Source organism: Arachis ipaensis, chromosome B01 (assembly GCF_000816755.2).
Source record: "Arachis ipaensis cultivar K30076 chromosome B01, Araip1.1, whole genome shotgun sequence".
Lineage (NCBI taxonomy): Eukaryota > Viridiplantae > Streptophyta > Magnoliopsida > Fabales > Fabaceae > Arachis > Arachis ipaensis.
In genome coordinates, this window is record NC_029785.2 from 43,500,500 (window position 1) to 43,520,555 (window position 20,056).

A 20,056-nucleotide genomic window follows, 5' to 3' on the forward strand; every position below is an offset into this window, starting at 1 on the left:
CAACTCATTCCTAAGGTTGAAGAACGAGGATACATCTTAGGAGAGAATCAAACACGAATTGAAATATAACAGTAGTGCTTTTATTAATCCATAAAACTCAGCAGAGCTCCTGACCTTAACCTAGGAGGTTTAGTGGCTCATATTGTACAATGAAACTCGAAAATATGAAAATAATGTTCTATGGTGGTCGAAGATCCTAAAACAAGAGTGATCTTCTCCTATATATACTAATCTAATAACTAAGGATTACAGAAATATGATAGGTTTAGGCTTATAGTGCAAAAATCCACTTTCGAGGCCCACTTGGTGAGTGTTTGGGCTAAGCTAAGGGTGTCCCCACGTGCTAGTAGGGCTCTTAGGCGTGGAACGCCCCCTTTGGACTCCCCTTTGGGTGTTGGACGCCAGCTGCTCCCTTTTGAATGGGGTAGATGGCTGGCGTTGAACGCCAGTTTTGAGCGTTCATCTCCAAAAACAAGTATAAAATATTATATATTGCTGGAAAGCCCTGGATGTTAGACATTGAAAAAGCTCCATTTGGATATCTGTAGCTCCAGAAATGCTTGCTTGAATGCACGGAGGTCAGATCTTGATAACATCTACTACGCTTTCCTTGCCTCTGAATCAGACTTTGTCAAAACTCTCAGATTTTAGCCAGAAAATACCTGAAATCACCATAAAATACAACAACTCATAGTAGAATCCAAAAATGTGAATTTTACACCAAAACCTAAGAAAACATAATAAAACTTAAACAAAACATGGTAAAAACTATATGAAAATGATGTCAAAAAGCATATAAAATATCCGCTCATCACAACACCAAAATTAAACTGTTGCTTGTCCCCAAGCAACTAAAAATAAAGTAGGATAAAAGGAAGAGTAAGATACAATAAATCTCAGAGTTTTCAATGAAGTTCAATTTCAATTAGATGAGCGGGACTTAGTAGCTTTTTGCATCTGAATAGTTTTGGCATCTCACTATCCATTGAAGTTCAGAAGTGTTGGCATCCTTAGGAAATTAGAATCCAGATGATATTATTGACTCTCCTAGTTTAGTTCTTTTTTATTCTTAAACACAGTTTTTAGAGTCTTGGCCGTGGCCCTAAGCACTTTGTTTTTCAGTATTACCACCGGATACATAAATGCCATAGACATTTAACTAGGTGAACCCTTTTGGATTGTGATTCAACTTTGCTAGAATCCCCAGATAGAGGTGTCCAGGTTTCTTAAGCACACTCTTTTTGCTTTGGATCACGACTTTAACTGCTCAGTCTCAACCTTTTTACTTGACACCTTCACACCACAAGCATATAGTTAGGGACACTGTTCCTTTGGAGTGCTTAGGCCAGGATTTTGTTTCTTTTAGGCCTCCTAACCATTGATGCTCAACGTCTTGGATCCTTTTGCCCTTGCCTTTTGGTTTAAAGGGTTATTGACTTTTTGCTCTTGCCTTTTGGTTTTATGAGCTATTGGCTTTTTCTGCTTTTTATTTCTTTTTCAGCTTGCTTTTTCTTTATTTTTTTTTGCATAAAAGTTTTTTCTTTTAATGCTTTTTGCTGCTTTTTCTTACTTCAAGAATCAATTTTTGGATTTTTCAAATTATCAATAATACTTCTCCTTTTTCATCATTCTTTTAAGAGCCAACATTCTTAATTCCAATTTCAAATATGCACTGTTCATTCATACATTCAGAAAACAAAAGCAATGCCACCATATCAAGATAATTGAACTATTCTTAAGGTAAAACTTGAAATTCATGCATCTTAATTTTATTTTTCAAATAAAATTTTCTTTTCAGCAAGGTGAGAGATATACGGAACATTTTATAACTTTAAGGCATAGATAGAAATGATTATGCAATAAGAACATGAGAACAGATAACAAAACATAATGAAAAACAGAAAAATGATATAAAAGCAAGGGGTGATGGAACGGGACCACCTTTGTGACGGCGGCTACCACTTCGTCTAGAGAATCCAATAGAGCGCTTGATGTCTTCAATGTCACGCCCTTGTCTCTGTTGTTCATCCCTCATAGCTCTTTGATCTTCTCTAATTTTATTGAGGATAGTGGAATGCTCTTGATGCTCCATCCTCAGCTGATTCATGTTAGAGCTTAATTCTCCCACAGAAGTATGCCTGTGATCCCAATAGCTTTGGGGAGGAAAATACACCCCTTGACGTATCTCAGGGATCTCATGTTGAGGTGGCTCCACATGCTCATGTTGTGGTTCATGTGCTGTCTCTCTAGTATGCTCCATCCTTCTTTTAGTGATGGGCTTGTCCTCCTCAATTGGAATGTCACCTTCTATGACAATTCCAGCTAAATTGGATAGGTGACAGATAAGATGAGGGAAAGCTAACTTTGCTTGGGTGGAGGGCTTGTCTGCCACTTTGTACAACTCTTGAGGTATCACCTCATGTACTTCCACCTCGTTTTCGAGCATGATGTAATGGATCATGATGGCTCAGTCTATGGTCGCTTTGGACCGGTTGCTAGTAGGGATGATAGAGCGTTGGATGAATTCCAACCATCCTCTAGCTATGGGCTTGAGGTCAAGCCTTCTTAGTTGGATAGGCTTGCCTTGGGAATCTCTTTTCCACTGTGCTCCTTCCACACAGATGTATGAGAGCACTTGATCTAGCATTTGATCAAAATTGACTCTTCTAGTGTAAGGATGTGGGTCTCCTTGCATCAGAGGCAAGTTAAATGCAAACCTCACACTTTCTGAACTAAAGTATAAGATTCTCTCTCGGACCATGGTGCTCCAATTTTTAGGATGTGGGTTCACACTAATGTCATGATTTTTCGTGACCCATGCATTAGCATAGAACTCTTGCACCATTAAGATCCCAACCTCTTAGATGGGATTGGTTAGGACTTCCCAACCTCTTCTCCGGATTTCATGTCGGATCTCTGGATACTCATTCTTCTTAGGCTTAAAAGGGATCTTAGGGATCACCTTTTTCTTTGCCACTACTTCATAGAAGTGGTCTTGGTGGACTTTAGTGATGAATCTCTCAATCTTCCAAGATTTAGAGGTGGCGGCTACGTCCTTTTCTTTCCTTTTTCTAGAGGGTTCTCTGACCTTAGGTGCCATAAGTAGGAATGAAAAGAAAAAAGTAAGGCTTTTCCAACACCAAACTTAAAACTTTGCTTGTTCTCGAGCAAAAATAAACAAAAGAGAGGAATAGAGTAGAAGGAGAAGAAAATAGATGGAGATGGAGGGGGAAGATCAATTCGTCTAAGTGAGGGCTAAAGGTGTATGAGTAGTGTGTGGGATAAGTAGAATGAGGGGGGTTATTTATAGGGAGGGTATGGTTAAGGTTTCGAATTAATGAGGGGGGGGATATGGGTGGGAAAATTTGAATTTTAGTGTGTGGGGGTTGGTGGGAGTTATGATGGTATGGGGAAGAGGTATGGATGTGATTGGTTGAGGGTTTATAGGGAAGTGTGTGTAGGAAAGTGTAAAAAGAAGAGAGAAGAAGGTGGGGTAGGTGAAGATGCTGTGGGACCTACTGGTCTTGAGAGGCTAGGGAATTCAAATTCCCTACCTCCCTTATGCGCGTTGAACGCCCAGCTTATGCTCCAAAGCTGGCGTTCAACGCCAGCTTGCTGTTCCACTCAGGGCGTTGAACGCCTAGGAGGGACCTGCTTCCTGGCGTTCAACGCTAGGTCTTCTTCTTCTTTTGGGCGTTGAATGCCCAGCCTTTGCTCCCTGGCTGGCGTTCAATGCCAGTAATGTTACCCTTTGTGGGTGTTGAACGCCCACTCTTGCCTTCTTGTCTAGCATTCAATGCCAACAAGACATGTACTCCAGGGTATTTTGTTTCCACTTCTGAACGTTTCTATCTCTGTTCTGACATGATCATGAACCTAAAGAAAATAACTAAGAAAAACAAATTCAAAGAAAAACACAAATAATAACTATGGTTGGATTGTCTCTCAACAAGCGCTTCTTTAACGTCACTTGCTTGACGGTTAGCTCCTTACGGAGATGGATATGGGCTCAGATTTTTGCCCCTTACAGTGAACTTTCCTCTTGTCTTCTCATGGACAAGCTCTACAAGCTTTAGAGACAGGATACGACTAACTGTATGTGGTATGACTGATTTCTTGGTGAAGACAACTCTCATGCCAGGTGAGAGGCCTTCAGTGGGGATCTTTTTGTTCCTCCTGCCTTTAAGTACTTTCTTCTTAGTACCTTTGGTCTCAGCACTTGTTGATGGCTGGCTAACACCAAACCTAGAATTGGAGTCTGGGGGCTTAGTAAAGCTCTGCACTGAGAGAGATGGTTGGAACACTAAGTGTTGCACCTTTATCTCTTTTTTCTCAGAGGGAGAGTTGGGGTGAGGCATCTTGAACAAGATGTGCTCCTTCCCTAGTTGTAAAATCAATTCTCCCTTTGCTACATCAATGATAGCATTGGTAGTGGCTAGAAAATATCTTCCAAGGATGATGGATTCATCCTCATCTTCTCCAGTATCTAAGATTATGAAGTTTGCAGGGATGTAAAGGTCTTCAATCTTCACCAAGACATTCTCTACTAAGCCATATGCTTTTTTCATTGACTTGTCTGCCATCTCCAGTAAGATATTTGTAGCTTGTACCTCAAAGATTCCCAACCTCTCCATCACAGAGAGTGGCATGAGATTTTATACTTGATCGTAGGTCACATAGAGCTTTCTCAAAGGTCATGGTGCCTATGGTGCAAGGAATTAGGAAGCGTCCGGGATCTGGAAGCTTTTGAGGCAGCTTTTGCTGAACCAAAGCATCGAGTTCTTTGGTAAGCACTAGAGGTTCTTCCTCCAATGTCCTTACTCCGAGTAACTTGGCGTTTAGCTTCATAATAGCTCTTAGGTATCGAGAAATTTGCTCTTTCCTAGTTTCCTCATCCTCATCAGAGGATGAGTATTCATCAGAACTTACGCATTGTAAGAGTGCATGCAAGGGGACCTCTATGGTCTCTACATGAGCCTTGACTTCCTTTAATTCTTGGATAGAGACTTCATCAGTGGGTGTTGAATAGTCAGTAAGAACACCCTTACTGGCGTTCAACTGCATCTCTTGTGGCTTTTTGGGTGTTGAACGCTCAATGGGGACATCTTTACTGGCATTCAATGCCAACTTCTCTGCCAATTTAGGTGTTGAACGCCTAGTAAGGTCCTCCGTACTGGCGTTCAATGCCAGCTCTTATGCCAGTTTGGGCGTTGAACGCCCAATAAGGTCTTCCTTACTGGCGTTCAACGCCATTAAAGGTGTAGCATTGGGCGTTGAACACCCAGTAAGGACTTCCTTGCTGGTGTTCAACGCCAGAAATGGCATATCATTGGGCGTTAAACACCCATTAGGGATCTCATCATTGGTGTTCAACACCAGATTACTCCCTTCAGATTAGGCGTCAGCTTCAGTAGTGATTGCCTTGAACTCTTCTCTTGAGTTTACTTCAGTGTTACTAGGAAGAGTGTTAGGAAGAGTCTCAGGGATTCTCTTGCTCAGTTGACCAACTTGTACCTCCAAATTTCTGATGGAAGATCTTGTTTCAGTTATGAAACTATGAGTGGTCTTAGAGAGGTTGGAGACTATAGTGACTAAGTCAGAAAGGCTTTGCCTAGGGGTCTCCATATGTTCCTGAGAAGATGGGAATGGTGGCCTGTTGTTGAACCTATTCTGGGTTCTTCCACCTTGATTATTATTGAAGCCTTGCTGATGCTTTTGTTGATCCTTCTATGAAAGGTTAAGATGATTCCTCCATGAGGGGTAGTAGGTATTTCCATAGGATTCTCCCATGTAATTCACCTCCTCCATCATGGGTTGGTCAGGATCATAAGCTTCTACTTTAGAGGAAGCTTCTTGGGTGCTACCACCTGCAGCTTGCATTCCTGTCAAATGCTGAGAGATCATATTGACCTGTTGGGTCAAGATCTTGTTCTGAGCCAATATAGTATTCAAAGTGTCTACTTCAAGAACTCCTTTCTTCTAAGCAGCCCTATTATTCACAGGGTTTCTCTCAGAGGTGTACATGAATTAGTTGTTTGCAACCATCTCAATGAGTTCTTTTGCCTTTTCATGCATTTTTTTCAAGTAGAGTGATCCACCTGCAGAGCTATCCAACAATATTTTGGACATCTCAGAAAAACCATCATAGAATATACCTAGGATAGACCATTCTGAGAGCATGTCAGGAGGACATCTCGTGATCAGTTGCTGTATCTTTCCCAGGCTTCCTAGAGGGATTCACCTTCTTTTTGTCTGAAGATTTAAACTTTCACTCTGATTTTGCTCATCTTCTGAGGTGGAAAGAACTTGGCCAAGAAAGCATTGACCAATTTTCCCCAAGACTCTAGGCTTTCCTTAGGTTGAGAGTCCAACCATATGCTAGCTCTGTCTCTAACCGCAAAGGGAAAGAACATAAGTCTGTAGACCTCAGGATCCACTCCATTGGTCTTAACAGTGTCACAGATTTGCAAGAATTCAGATAGAAACTGAAGTGGATCTTCCAGTGGAAGTCCATGGAATTTGCAATTCTGTTGCATTAGAGACACTAATTGAGACTTAAGCTCAAAGTTGTTTGCTCTAATGGCAGGTATGGAGATACTTCTTCCATAGAATTCATAAGTTGGTATGGTGTATTCACCAAGAACCTTTTTTGCATCTCCTTCATTATTAGGCTCGGCTGCCATATTTTTAGCTTCTTGTTCGAAAATCTCTGTGAGGTTTCTTCCGGAGTGTTGTGCTTTAGCTTGTTGTAAATGCCTCCTTAGAGTCCTCTCAGATTCAGGATCAGGATTTAAGAGGGGTTCTTTATCCCGGTTCCTACTCATAAACAAGAAAAAAAAAGCAAAGAAAGAAAGAAGAATGTGAGCTCTATGTTTAAGAACAGAGAACTCCCTGTGAGATGTGAAGAAGAAAGAAGAATGGAGATAGAGAAAGGAGAAGAAGAATTCAGCTATGAGGAGTAGAGATTTCGAAAATTAAGAAGAGAAAGGAAGTTATAATTAAGATATTTTTGTTTTTATTTTTATTTATTAATTAAATTTGAAAATAGAAGCTTAATTAATTAAAAAGATTTGAAAATTGAATGATGAATTTCGAAAAAGAGGAGAGAGAAGAATTAGTTAGGAAGTTTTGAAAAAGAAGAAAGAGAAAACAAGTAACTACTTAAGAAAAATTTAAAATTAAGATAAGATAGAAGATTAGAAAAGATTTGAATTTAAAATTTAAAATTAGAAAAGATAAGATAGAAATTGAAAAGATTTGCAAAAGATTTGATTTTGAAATTTGAAATTAGAAAAGATAAGATAAGATTTTGAAAAGATTTGAAAGAGATACGGTTTGAAATTTGATTTTTGAAAAGATTTGATTTTGAAACTTGAAATTTGAAGTTTTAAATTTTAAATTTTGAAATTGAATTTTAAAATTTGAATAAGATAAGATAAAATTTTTGAATTTTAAGGAAAGATAAAAAGATAAGATAGTGATTTGTAAAAGATATGATTTTTGAAAAGATTTGAAATTAAGATAAGATAAGATAATAATTTTGAAATTAAAATTTGAAATTTTTGTTGCAATTTTCGAAAATTAAAGTAAAAAGATAGAAAAGAAATTTTTTATTTTTTTGAATTAATGAAGAAAGAGAAAAATAACTAAATGACACCAAACTTAAAATTTTTAGATCTAAGATACTAAGTTTCGAAAATCTTAGAGAAAAACACTTAAAGACACCAAACTTAAAATTTTAAAGATCAAAACAAGAAGAAAAACAAGAACAACTTGAAGACTAAGAAGAACACTAAGAACAAACTCGAAAAATTCAAAGTAATTAAAGAACATGCAATGGACACCAAACTTAAGATTTGACACTAGACTCAAACAAAAGACACTATTTTTGAAAATTTTTGGAAAAAGACTCAAGAAAGTTTGAACTCTAACAAGAACAAGAACAAAAGACTCAAACAAAAGATAAAGATTATTAAAGAAGGGAAAATATTTTTGAAATTTTTTTTATTTTTTTGATTTTTTTCGAAAAAGAAAATAAAAGACTCAAATAAAGTTAAAAATAATACCTAATCTAAGCAACAAGATAATCCATTAGTTTGTTCAAACTCGAACAATCCCCGGCAACGGCGCCAAAAACTTGGTGTGCAAAATTTAACTTTGCACAACTGAACCAACAAGTGCATTGGGTCGTCCAAGTAATACCTGAGGTGAGTCAGGGTCGATCCCACGAGGATTGTTGGCTTGGATCAAATAGTGGTTATCTTGTAAATCTTAGTCAGGGGAAAAGAAAAGTTGTGTAGTTGTTTAAACGCATAAAAGAAAAATAAAGATAACGTTACTCAGTAATTATGAATTCAATGATAAGAAGATGGTTAAGGCTTCGGAGATGTTTTGTTCTTTTGGATCAATACTTTCTTACTGTCTACTCCAACTGTGAATAATTTCTTCTATAGCAGGTTGTATGTGATCAACGCCGATTGAGAGGCCGCCAATCTTCCTCTTGGCTGAATACTAGGTTTAGTGCGCATCCAGTCTGAATGAGGGTGAAGCTCCTGTAGTCCATCCCCTTGGTGATCCTACTCAAAACGCCACAGACAAGGTCGAATCTTTCGGATAAGAGAATGCTGCACCTTGATTCTAGCCTTTACCACAAAGACCCTAATCTCCCCAAACCTCAGCTGAACTGATGTCTCGAGAAGTCCCCAACGAAGTCATGGATTAGCCGTCTAAGAGATGTATCAAGCTAGTAGTTCATTGATATCTGATGAAAGACACTTGCTGAACCCTTGTAGAATAGAGATAACTTGTGACGGTTCAACTCATTCATAAGGTTGAAGAACGAGGATACATCTTAGGAGAGAATCAAACACGAATTGAAATAGAATAGTAATGCTTTTATTAATCCATAAAACTTAGCAGAGCTTCTAACCTTAACCTAAGAGGTTTAGTGGCTCATATTATACAATAAAACTCAAAAATATGAAAATAATGTTCTATGGTGGTCGAAGATCCTAAAACAAGAGTGATCTTCTCCTATATAAACTAATCTAATAACTAAGGATTACAGAAATATGATAGGTTTAGGCTTGTAGTGCAAAAATCTACTTTCGGGGCCCACTTGGTGAGTGTTTGGGCTGAGCTAAGGGTGTCTCCACGTGCTATTAAGGCTCTTGGGCATTGAACGCCCCCTTTGGACTCCCCTTTGGGCGTTGGATGTTAGCTGCTTCCTTTTGGGCGTCCAACGCCAGGAAGGGGGTAGATGGCTGGCGTTGAACACCAGTTTTGGGCCTTCATCTTCAAAAACAAGTATAGACTATTATATATTGCTGGAAAGCCCTGGATGTTAGCTTTCCATATCCATTGAGAATGCTCCATTTGAATATCTATAGATCCAGAAATGCTTTCTTGAATGCACAGAGGTCAGATTCTGGCAACATCTGCTACGCTTTCCTTGCTTCTGAATCAGACTTTGTCAAAACTCTCAGATTTCAGCCAAAAAATATTTGAAATCACCATAAAACATAGCAACTCATATTAGAATCCAAAAATGTGAATTTTATACCAAAACCTATGAAAACATAATAAAATTTAAACAAAACATGCTAAAAACTATATGAAAATGATGTCAAAAAGCATATAAAATATCCGCTCATCAAGCTTGAACTCGTTAATCATGAATAAAACAATATGTGCATGTGGAAGCCCTCTCTTTTGAAACTTTAGAGTGCAAACATCTGAAAATTGGAAAAGACAAATGAGCAAAACATTACAACATAAAATTTTAATAAGGTGTTGCATAAACACAGACTTACATCCCAAAATTTTGCCAAAGATTTTTCTCCCTTTTAGGTCATCAATCAAACCATTAAGTTTGATCTTGAAAACTTGACACAATATATCAGGGAGGTCTTCGGCCTTCAATCCAATGGGAGTCACTTTTGTTTTTATCTCATCCCATTCAGGATTACAAGTCATAGTGATAAAATTGGTAAGATATCCTGCATATCTGCAAATTGTAAATGCATCTTTACAATTATTCATCATGTACTTAGGTCCACCAGTAAAAGTACTAGGAAGAATGATTCTTTTGCCAAGCCTTGCAGCATCTACATCCCCGTTTATAAGACTTTCATGCAGACATTTGTATTTATCAACCCTCAACTGTGGTTGTTTACACCTAAAGAATTTTAACCTCTTTGATTTCACCATTGTGTAGGCATCTACCAGAAACTGTTGGAATAATCTCTTTGATCTCAGAATTAACGGAGATTCACCCGTCCTTTTCTGTACGTAGTTGAAAAGCAAAAAATTATCGCAAAGTGATTGTTTTATTTTTCTTTGTAGGCCTAGTGGAGATAAAATCTGATGTTGCAATACCCAAATGAAATCCATCCTCCCCATACAGAAATAACAATGGATATTGCAAGGCTAAATAAGATGGGTAAAAAACATCAATCTGTTGGAGCTTTCTAATTTGACTCTCTATAATAATATCTCTATCTTTGCTTAGTTGTTCGACATCGCCAACAATCAATGCAGCCACTTCAGATGCAGATGGCAAGTTGTATGTCTTGCCATCTGTAGTCTTTTTACTAATCAACTTAAGCTTTATGTTTGTGCAATTTTCCTATTGGTACCCACCTCTTGCATAGTGAAAACTCTTTGCCAAACTATTATATTTGTCTAGCATGTTTCTTAGTATTGCACAATTTTCTTATCCTGCTCATTTATAGCTTCATTGGAACTGCACAAAAAAAAACACAATAAATTTTATGTTATTTTCTCTCATAGATAAAAATAACTAAAATATTTGACTGGTTGCATGAAAATTACCGAAGTGTGCCTATCCGATTATCAATCTCATTTTTTTGTGTCATAGATATATAGCTAGAAAAATGTTGGTCGCAGACTATCTAGAGGAAGTAAGCTACCAATGCTTTGGTAGTTTTGACCTCTAGGCATGGTTCTGAAAACCGGACCGAACTGGCCGGTCAAACCGGTCAAACCGTGAACTGGCAGTATTAACGATCTGGTTAACAATGTAAAACCGCTAATAAAAAAACCGCTAGCAAACTGTTGAACCGGCTGAGAACCGGTCGGTCAGACCAGAACTGGAACCGGCCGGTTTGGATGAAACTGTGTCGTTTTGGTTCCCGCACAGATGACCTCTCTTCCCTTTGCCTTCAGTCTTCATTCCAAACCCCTAATCTAACAGCTTCTCCCCAAATCAAAAGAGGAAGTTGAAATAGGAAACCCTAGCTTCTCCACCACCGCCGCAAGGACTGCCGCCGTCTGTCGCGCTCAGGCACTACCATCGTCGTCTGGTCGTCCGTGGTTCTTCCTCCTTCAAGAATCGCAGCTTCTTCTTCCTCGAGCTTGGTGCGTCAGTCCCTGGTATTCATCTGCTCCGTCGCGCTCCTGCCGCCGTCCATCGTGCTCCTGCCGCCGTCCATCGCGCGCTCAGGCACCATCATCTTCGTCTGGTCGCCACAGGTTCTTTCAACCCACCACCATCTTCTGAGTTGTGTTCATTGCCTGGCCTCTGTCTCCGTCACGATTCTGCCCTTCTTCTCAGACTTCTCAGAAGAAAAACCCTTCTCCATTCCAATTTCCTTCTTTTGAGTTTAGAGAGAAGAAACTTAACAAAGAAAAAAACCCTAGGCTTCGAAGGTCAGTTCACTACTAACTTCTTCTGCGTTTTTTATTTATGCCATGTTCAATGATTATTTGATTACTGATTATTTGAATGTTTCCTGTTTTAGTTTTTTATTGAATGATTATTTGATTACTAATGAGCTCTAGTTCTGTTGTGTTGCTATTTTTTTGTGTTGTGATTTTTTATTGAATGAGCTCTGATTCTGCAGTATTGCTGTTTTGTGTGTTGCTGTGATGCTGTTTTGTGTCTTCTTTATTTTGTATTGACATGTATCTGAGTGATATCACCACTGTAAGTTAACTACTTGCTCTGTTGATCTATTTTTGATTTCTGAATGTCATGTCACTTGTTATGTTGCTGCTGCTGTTTTAGTATTTTTTAACTTTTGAATCTGCTGCTTTTTGAATTTTTGTTGATAGATTTATTGATTTTAGGATTTAGGGTGATTATTTGTTACTTTTTTTTAATTTTAGTTGCTGATTATTATAGGTTTTTGGCTTTGTTTAGTATGTTGTACTGATTGTTCTTTATTTCTGGCTCTATGAGTGTTGTTATGTTTTTGGTCTGTATTTGATCTTGTTCAAATTTCATGATTTTGTTATTGGCTCCTAAAAGTTAGGTTTCTTTTTCTAATGTGCTTAACATCAGAAAGATTTGGAAAATTTTGTTACTCTTTGTTAAGAATATGCTGAAACTTTATTAACATTTGGCTGAAACTTTGTTAGATAGATGGGATATGCCAAACTGAAACTTGAACTGTGAAGGATAACCTGTATTCTAATGCTACTTTACTTTATATATTATTGTTTCTCATTCTTGGTGTTTTTGAAGTCCCTTATACCCTTGAAGCCACTTCCTCCATCATGGACATCTGAGGTGAGGTTGATCTCCCTCTTGTTCTGTGAAGACTTGTCTGTGAAATCAATCCCCAAGCTGTTCAACAAGTTTTGGATTCTTCATCTGATTCAATGATGACTTGGTATCTTGCCCTTGAGACTGGACAATTTCTAGTTACATTATTGGCTGCTGGTGATGCAGAATAGTCATGTTGGATTTATGTTGTCATGCTATTAGTAGATGACCAAATATTTGTTATTGATTTGGTTAATTCAATGTTTTTATTTTGTAACTATCTTAATGAGTTCAATAGTGATATAATGACTAATGAATGATAAATTATTAATAATGATGAAATTAAAGGTTATATTAGATTTTGGTTGATGAGGTATTTTATATTTGGAAGATATTTTAAATTTTATGTTAGACTATATTTATTTATAATTTATTTATTATTTTATTATAAAACGGTTTTTCCGGTTAGACCACGGTTAAACTGGTTAGACTAGTAAACCAGTGAACCAGTGATTAAAACGGTTCAATGACCGGTCCGGTTTTTAAAACCTTGCCTCTAGTCTTAAAAATTGGAGGAGTAGTTCCATTGTTCACCCCATGGTCAATTTTTTTGGCCATTGATGTAAAACAAAACATTGAATTAAATGCCATTATATTTTTTAGAAAATGAATACTTCTTTGATCTCCTCCAGTATGAAGCTGAATGAGCTCATCAGGAGGCACAGAGAGTAGAGGAAGCTCGATCTTTCCTTCCATACAATATAATGAAAACTTTGGTTGGGACGACTGTTTGAATTTAGCAAGCCTTTCTTCAGACCACATCTATGCTTTACAGTGTTGATATTGATAAATAGGATTTTCTATATCCCACACATCTACCGAATGAACTCTCTTTAGATACTCAGTTGTCATACTAATACAATTTAGTCCATGATGTACACAAAGATGTAAATAATCATACAGATAAAATTTTTACGTACCGTCTAAAGTTTCTGAGGATAGTATAAAATTATCTTCTATATTCACATCCAACATTGAATCATCATAACCATTCAAATGGTTTCAACAGCAGAAACCACATATATTCAACTCTTTTACCATCTCAGTACAGGTCCATCCGAATAGAGTTGTGGCCTCCTTATGGAACACAACAAAAGTTGTTGTAGCAGTACCATCAAAAACCAACAAATTCAACCTATACCTGCTTTTTTTATTCAAAAATATCAATTAACACTTGGCCTGTCACCCTTTAGTTACAATAAAATCATAAAAATTATATTCAACATAATTTAAATGCTCAAATACTTTGGTATAAAATTGTTGTAGGTATATAAATTTTTTCTATGCACTCTATCTTATTTTGCCAATTTTTTGTGTGGATAGACAATATTTTCGTCCATCAAATCAGTTTTTGTTTTTAATAAATTGTTCTCTTATTGTCTACTAATTGTTGGTATTAAGCTAGATATAGCTAAATAAATTAAAAAGAGACATAATCAATTACATAACTATATTGCTTTTTTATGAAAAGATTGCACAAATAAGTCCAATTAGAGTCGTACCTATCAACCACATTATTCACATCCCTATTACAGCCATCGCAGAAGTATGTATTCGCATTAGCTTCTACCTTCACGCTGCAAATACAAGATTTATACCACCAACTTAGAATGGGTTCAACATCAAGAACAGTAGCCAGAACAACATAGAATCCAACCTACATAGGAACAGTTTGAAAGTCAAAAAAATAAACAATGAACCAAACATAAAAAAGTATTTTTCTATACGGCACTCACATCCGCAGCCGCACGTAACTCCTTTATTGTCTTCCTCTTAGTGGAATATAAAACTTCATCTTCATTAACATACGCCGGTTTGCCAGAAAAGCACAGACAGACACTACGATATCTCTCTATAGTAAACGCTACTTATCAATCATAACGCCATAAAGATATAGTCAATATGCACAACTATAAATAATTTACAATGTTGGTACAATACCTTTTTCGAAGCATCACAGCCTCAGGAACATCTGAATTTATCAAGAGTCTGGTACCATACATAATGTTCTGTAAAATATTGGTACCTATGTACAATAATCATTGCTTAAATGAGTTATACAATTATATATGACAGAAAAATTATCAAATGGAAAGTAACTAAAAGTGTCCTTAGATTTAAAAAAAACAACTATAATCTACTGTGAACCTAATTAATTAGTAAAATTTTTTATTTTAGCAATGAGCTATACAAAAAATATTTATTGCAAATATAAAATAATAAAAAGTATTATATGATAACAAAAATATAGCTTGAAATTATATATTGATTAATTAATTGTTGAGTAATTCAACATTGAATTTACAATAAAATAAATAAAAAACTCGTAATACAATTTATCCACGTGTATATAATAATATTTTTTATCACTTCAAATTTTAATTTCTAGAACGCCAGTCATTTGCCAGAATTGTTATTACTGTTTTCTATAATTTCACTTGTAATTTCACATGATCAAAAGTATTAAAACACAAAACACAATATTTATAATTTTGCTTCCATGACATGTAGTATCACACTCTAAAATTTAAAAATAAAAAAATTACTATTATATATATGATAAACCGCTATTTTACGGTTTATTTTGTATTGAATTGAGTAGATTTTATCCATTATTCTCACATTTATGCATATAATTCGCATGTTTTACATTTTGCCTTCCTAATTTTGTGCTATAATTGAAAACATGCTTCTTTGGCCTTAAATTTGCTAATTTTAATCCCTTCTTCTTACCATTCGATGCCATGATATGTTTGTTAAGGGTTTTCATGGTTTATAGGGTAGGAATGACTTAGAGGATGGAAAGGAAGCATGCAAAAGTGGAAGGAACACAAGAAATTGAAGTTTTGAGAAGCTGGCAGCGACGCGTACGCGTGACTGGTGCAGCAGACATATGACGCGCACGCGTGGCCGACACATACACGTGGCCCTATGTAAAGTCCAGCAACGCGTACGCATGGCTGATGCGTACGCGTGACGAGCGTCATGTGCTGCAATTTACAGAAAATGCTGTGGACGATTTTTGGGCTGCTTTTGACCCAGTTTCAGGCCCGAAAATACTGATTAGAGGCTGCAAAGTGAAGCTGGAAGGGGGAGGAATCATTGATACTTTCATTCATACACTTTAGGTTTAGATGTAGGTTTGGTTTAGGATTTCTTCTTTCAATTTCTCTTTAGGTTCAGGTTCAATCTTCCTTTAATTTAGTTTTTGTCTTACTTTTATTTGTTTAAGCACTTTAGTTCATCTTTTTCTCTTGTTAATTTCCCTTTTTTGCCATTTTTATGTTTATGAGCTCTTATTACATTTGATTTCTGTTAATGTAATTTATGTTTTTCATGTTTATTGTTACTCTCTTTAATTGTTAGTGATTGATGCTTATAATTGGTTGTTTAGATTTAATATTCTTTATTAATTTTATCATGCTTTTATTTTGTGCCTACCAAGTATTTGATAAAATACATGGGTGGATTTTAATTTAGTTTTTTACGTTCTTGACTTGAATTGATTATTTAGAGACTCTTGAGTTATCAAAAGTCTTTTGTTAATTGGTGATTGAAGATTGCCGGTTAGCTTGAACTTCACCAAAGCTAGTCTCTCACTATGAGTTGACTAGGACTTGTGAACTCAAGTTGGTTGTATGCACTTGACCTTCCTCCATTGGTTAGAGGTTAACTAAGTGAAGGCAATTCACATTTACCATCATAATTGACAATGATAATAAGGATAGGACTTCTAATTCTCTTCCCTTGCTAAGAGCTTTTGTAGTTATTACATAATTCTCTTGCCATTTTTACTTTTGTGTCTCGTATTTCAAAAACCCTGAAAATATATTTTTCCCATAACCAATAGTAAGTACACTTTCCTGCAATTCCTTGAGAGACGACCCGAGGTTTGAATACTTTGGTTAATTTTATTGGGTTTGTATTTTGTGACAAACAATCTAAACGTTGATTGAGGTTTAATTGTCGATTTAGAACTATACTTACAACGAGATTTCATTGAGAAAATCTTTACCAACATTTTTCCTCCGTCAATATAACATCACACCATAAAATTTTAAAACAAAAAATATCTATTGAATCACATCCTAATAATTAGTAGAAATAGCTACAATAAGATATAACCATTTGATAATGGTCAAATCCTCACATACCTCGAAAATTATTTACTCTTACAACTTGAAAAATAACTACTGGTAGCTGTTGCTCACCCGCTGCCACAAGACCATTGATCCGGTCCACCATCTCTCCAAGAACAGCAATATTAAGCTTTAAACTGCAGAAAAAATGTAAATTATTTAGAAAATAAAAAATTGCTTATATAAACATATTAAGTGCTGAGTAAGGGCATCGAAAAAATGCACCTGTTATTCTCAATATGAATGACCAATATGTCAATAAGTTTATCATCATTCATATATTTTCTCTCACCCTCTACACCGGTCATAACTCCAGCAATGTCTAAAATAAATATCAAACAGAAGATTGTGCAGAAATCACCCGTCTTAGTGATATTTTGTCATAAAAACAAAAGAAAAATCAACTTATGTACTTGCCATAAATCATACACTTACCAACCAAGAAAGGATGTTGAGGAGAGTATCCCATAATTTTCCTAAAAGGAACCAACTTAATACCATATAATGGTATTGCATCATAGAAAGAGGGTAAGACAGTAGTTCTTTTTTGAAAAAAAAATCAAAAATGATGTGATGTTGTGCGGTACAACCCACAGTTGTTGCTAACTCTAAAGTATGTAAAAACATACACAACCCCCTCCGATATCAATGATTCAAACACAGATATCAGATCCTTACCTATAGAAGCATGCATAGTTGTTCCCTATTTTTTCACAAAGTAAAATATTTTATTATTCACTTTCTACACATAGTACCAATAAGGTCCAACTAAATAAACAAACAAAATTTATATAAAATATTTCTTTCAACAAAAATAACTGAATAAATTAAAAATATGATTTAATTCCAAAATTTTAAGTATTAAGTATTAACTAACGGATTTAATTCACCCAAAAGGAAGAATATACATATAATGGATTCAAATATTTAATACTTTAATGTATACTATCATTATATTTTACACAAAAATTTAATTATATATTAACACAATAATTAAAATATTTAATTTAAAATGACTAATTTTATTGTTTAGTGACTTTCACTTGAATATAAAATTTTTGTACTTGACTTTTTTTTCACGTAACTTATGAAAAACAGGTTGAAAAAATATTAACCATAGGTATTAAAAATAAAAAAAATTGTGATGACAATCATGCATGAAAATTAAGTGTTATGTAGAAGAGGGTTAAGATTAACGACAATCATTCATATGCGTTAGTCATGCTCTTATTATTTTTCTCTCTTTTTTTCCCTCCATATGTATCTTTGTTTAATGTGATTGATTTAGTCTAAAATTTTGAATGTTAAATCAGTGGAGGCTATACTGCTTGGTTCCCAACAGTCAACATTACTTGGAGATACTTGGCACAAAATTTTCTAATACAAACCTTTCTTGTTAGTTGTCATCCATACGGGAGGAGGAAATTTAAGTCTTCAAGATGAGAATAATAAACAAAGAAGTAAGGAATAATCTGATTCTCAATTTTGTTGTGATGTGCTTATTATTTGTTATCAAAGATATACATTATGCTTTTTTAGGATGTGAAAGCAAGAGTGACTCAAATTTTGTTGTTTTTGGTCGGCATAAACTCTTATATCCAATCTACATTATTTAGTGATTATGTATCTTGGCATTAGTGCATGTCTCTGCAAGTTAAAATTTATAATTTTATATAATTATTTATGAAAATCTTGCTAAAAGTCCCCAATCTCTCTCTTTATTGGCCGAATACAACATGAGCTATATATTAAATTTGTTTTTGACTGTAGAATTTTTTTTATGATGAAAAGCTTATGTTTTCTTGCAGGGAAACACAGAACTGAGTTTTGTTCTTGTTCTGTTTTTGAATGAATAGTCCCAAGAAAAGCAGAAACTGCTGAGGTTAAAATTATGACAATTATGAGGTGAGGATCATACAAAAATGGGACAAAGTGTATGAAAACAGAAAAATAATTATGTGTATGAATACAATTAGAAGTACCTGCTCATCCATCAATAGCATTTCAATGGAGCTAATGAATTTGGAGTTTTTAAATCTCGGTAAAGACCAAAGTCTGATTACTCTGATATGAATTTTTCAACATTCTTTTGGCGGTGCAATCATCTCCAACAAATCATATCGCCTAACCATTTTTTCTCTAGTAAAAAAAAAAGAGCAAACGTAAATTCTAGCAAGTACGTATGGTAAGATTGTAGGACCATACCTCTTAGGCTTTTATAGCAACTAAGAAGAGGTATATTTTCGAGTAAATCATTTTCAAATCAAAGTGCATCTAAAATCACATATCTTCCATAATCCAAAAGAAGAAAAAATATGTCTTGATGATTTAAAAAATGAAAAAAATTTGAATTGAAAATAAAACACTTATTCTACATCATAAGTACTGGTAAATCAAAATGTACTGAGTAAAAAAAGGGGTATGAAAATAAGATCTGAATCCATGCCTTCCTTGCAGTAGCTCACCTCCATCAATTACAGAGAGGGAGTGTCCCGGTGCGACAGCAATCTGAACAATAACAACATCAGTGAAAGTCTCCTCTTGCCAGTCCGCTATCTAACCTCTCAGGTCACATTAGGATCTCCGATCGTCGTCGACCTCTTTGCCGGCACAACCCCGTCATCATCCTGTCGCCGTATGAGCAACCAGTCTTCTCATCTTCGCCGTTCTGAAGTTGCCAGTGCTAAGACGCCGTTCTCCATTGCTGGCATATATGCTTGCTTGCTGGGAGAGAGAAGACCCAAAAAGACTAAAAGAGGACTTTGGGTGTGGTTAAAATTAATTGTATGAGATCCGGATAGGTTTTCTATCTGCCCAGTTTGGAATTGGGATTAGTCTCCGTAGGCGCATGTTTTGTTAAGATGCAATGGAGACAAGCAAGCCAACATAGTGTGGGACCTACTTTTTTATTCCCTTTTTATCACAATTCACAAGTTATATGCTTTGTTTGATTGCTGTATAAATCATGGTTCTACATTGGGCTGCCTAGGAAATTAATTTATTTTGCTTACATTTTAGTCTGATTTGTATTATGTATATTTTAATATAAAATTTTATGGGTATAATTTAGAAAAGGTTAATTTAAACACATTGCCTTTTTCATTTGTGTATTCTTCTTTTTCTTTGTCTTTGTTCTTTCTTTCAGTAAAAGCTCGGCAAAAGAAAGCAAGTGACACTGAGTGAAATAACTTCCATTACTTGTAGTAGGGAATTTGACAGCCTCCAAAAGTTATCCACATGTTTTACATCATGCATATATCATCCAGCTTTTTGAGGTGGTTCAAAATATCGTATTTGTTAAAGTTTATCATCAACATAAGTAAATAATATATTATAGTTTGTGATTGTT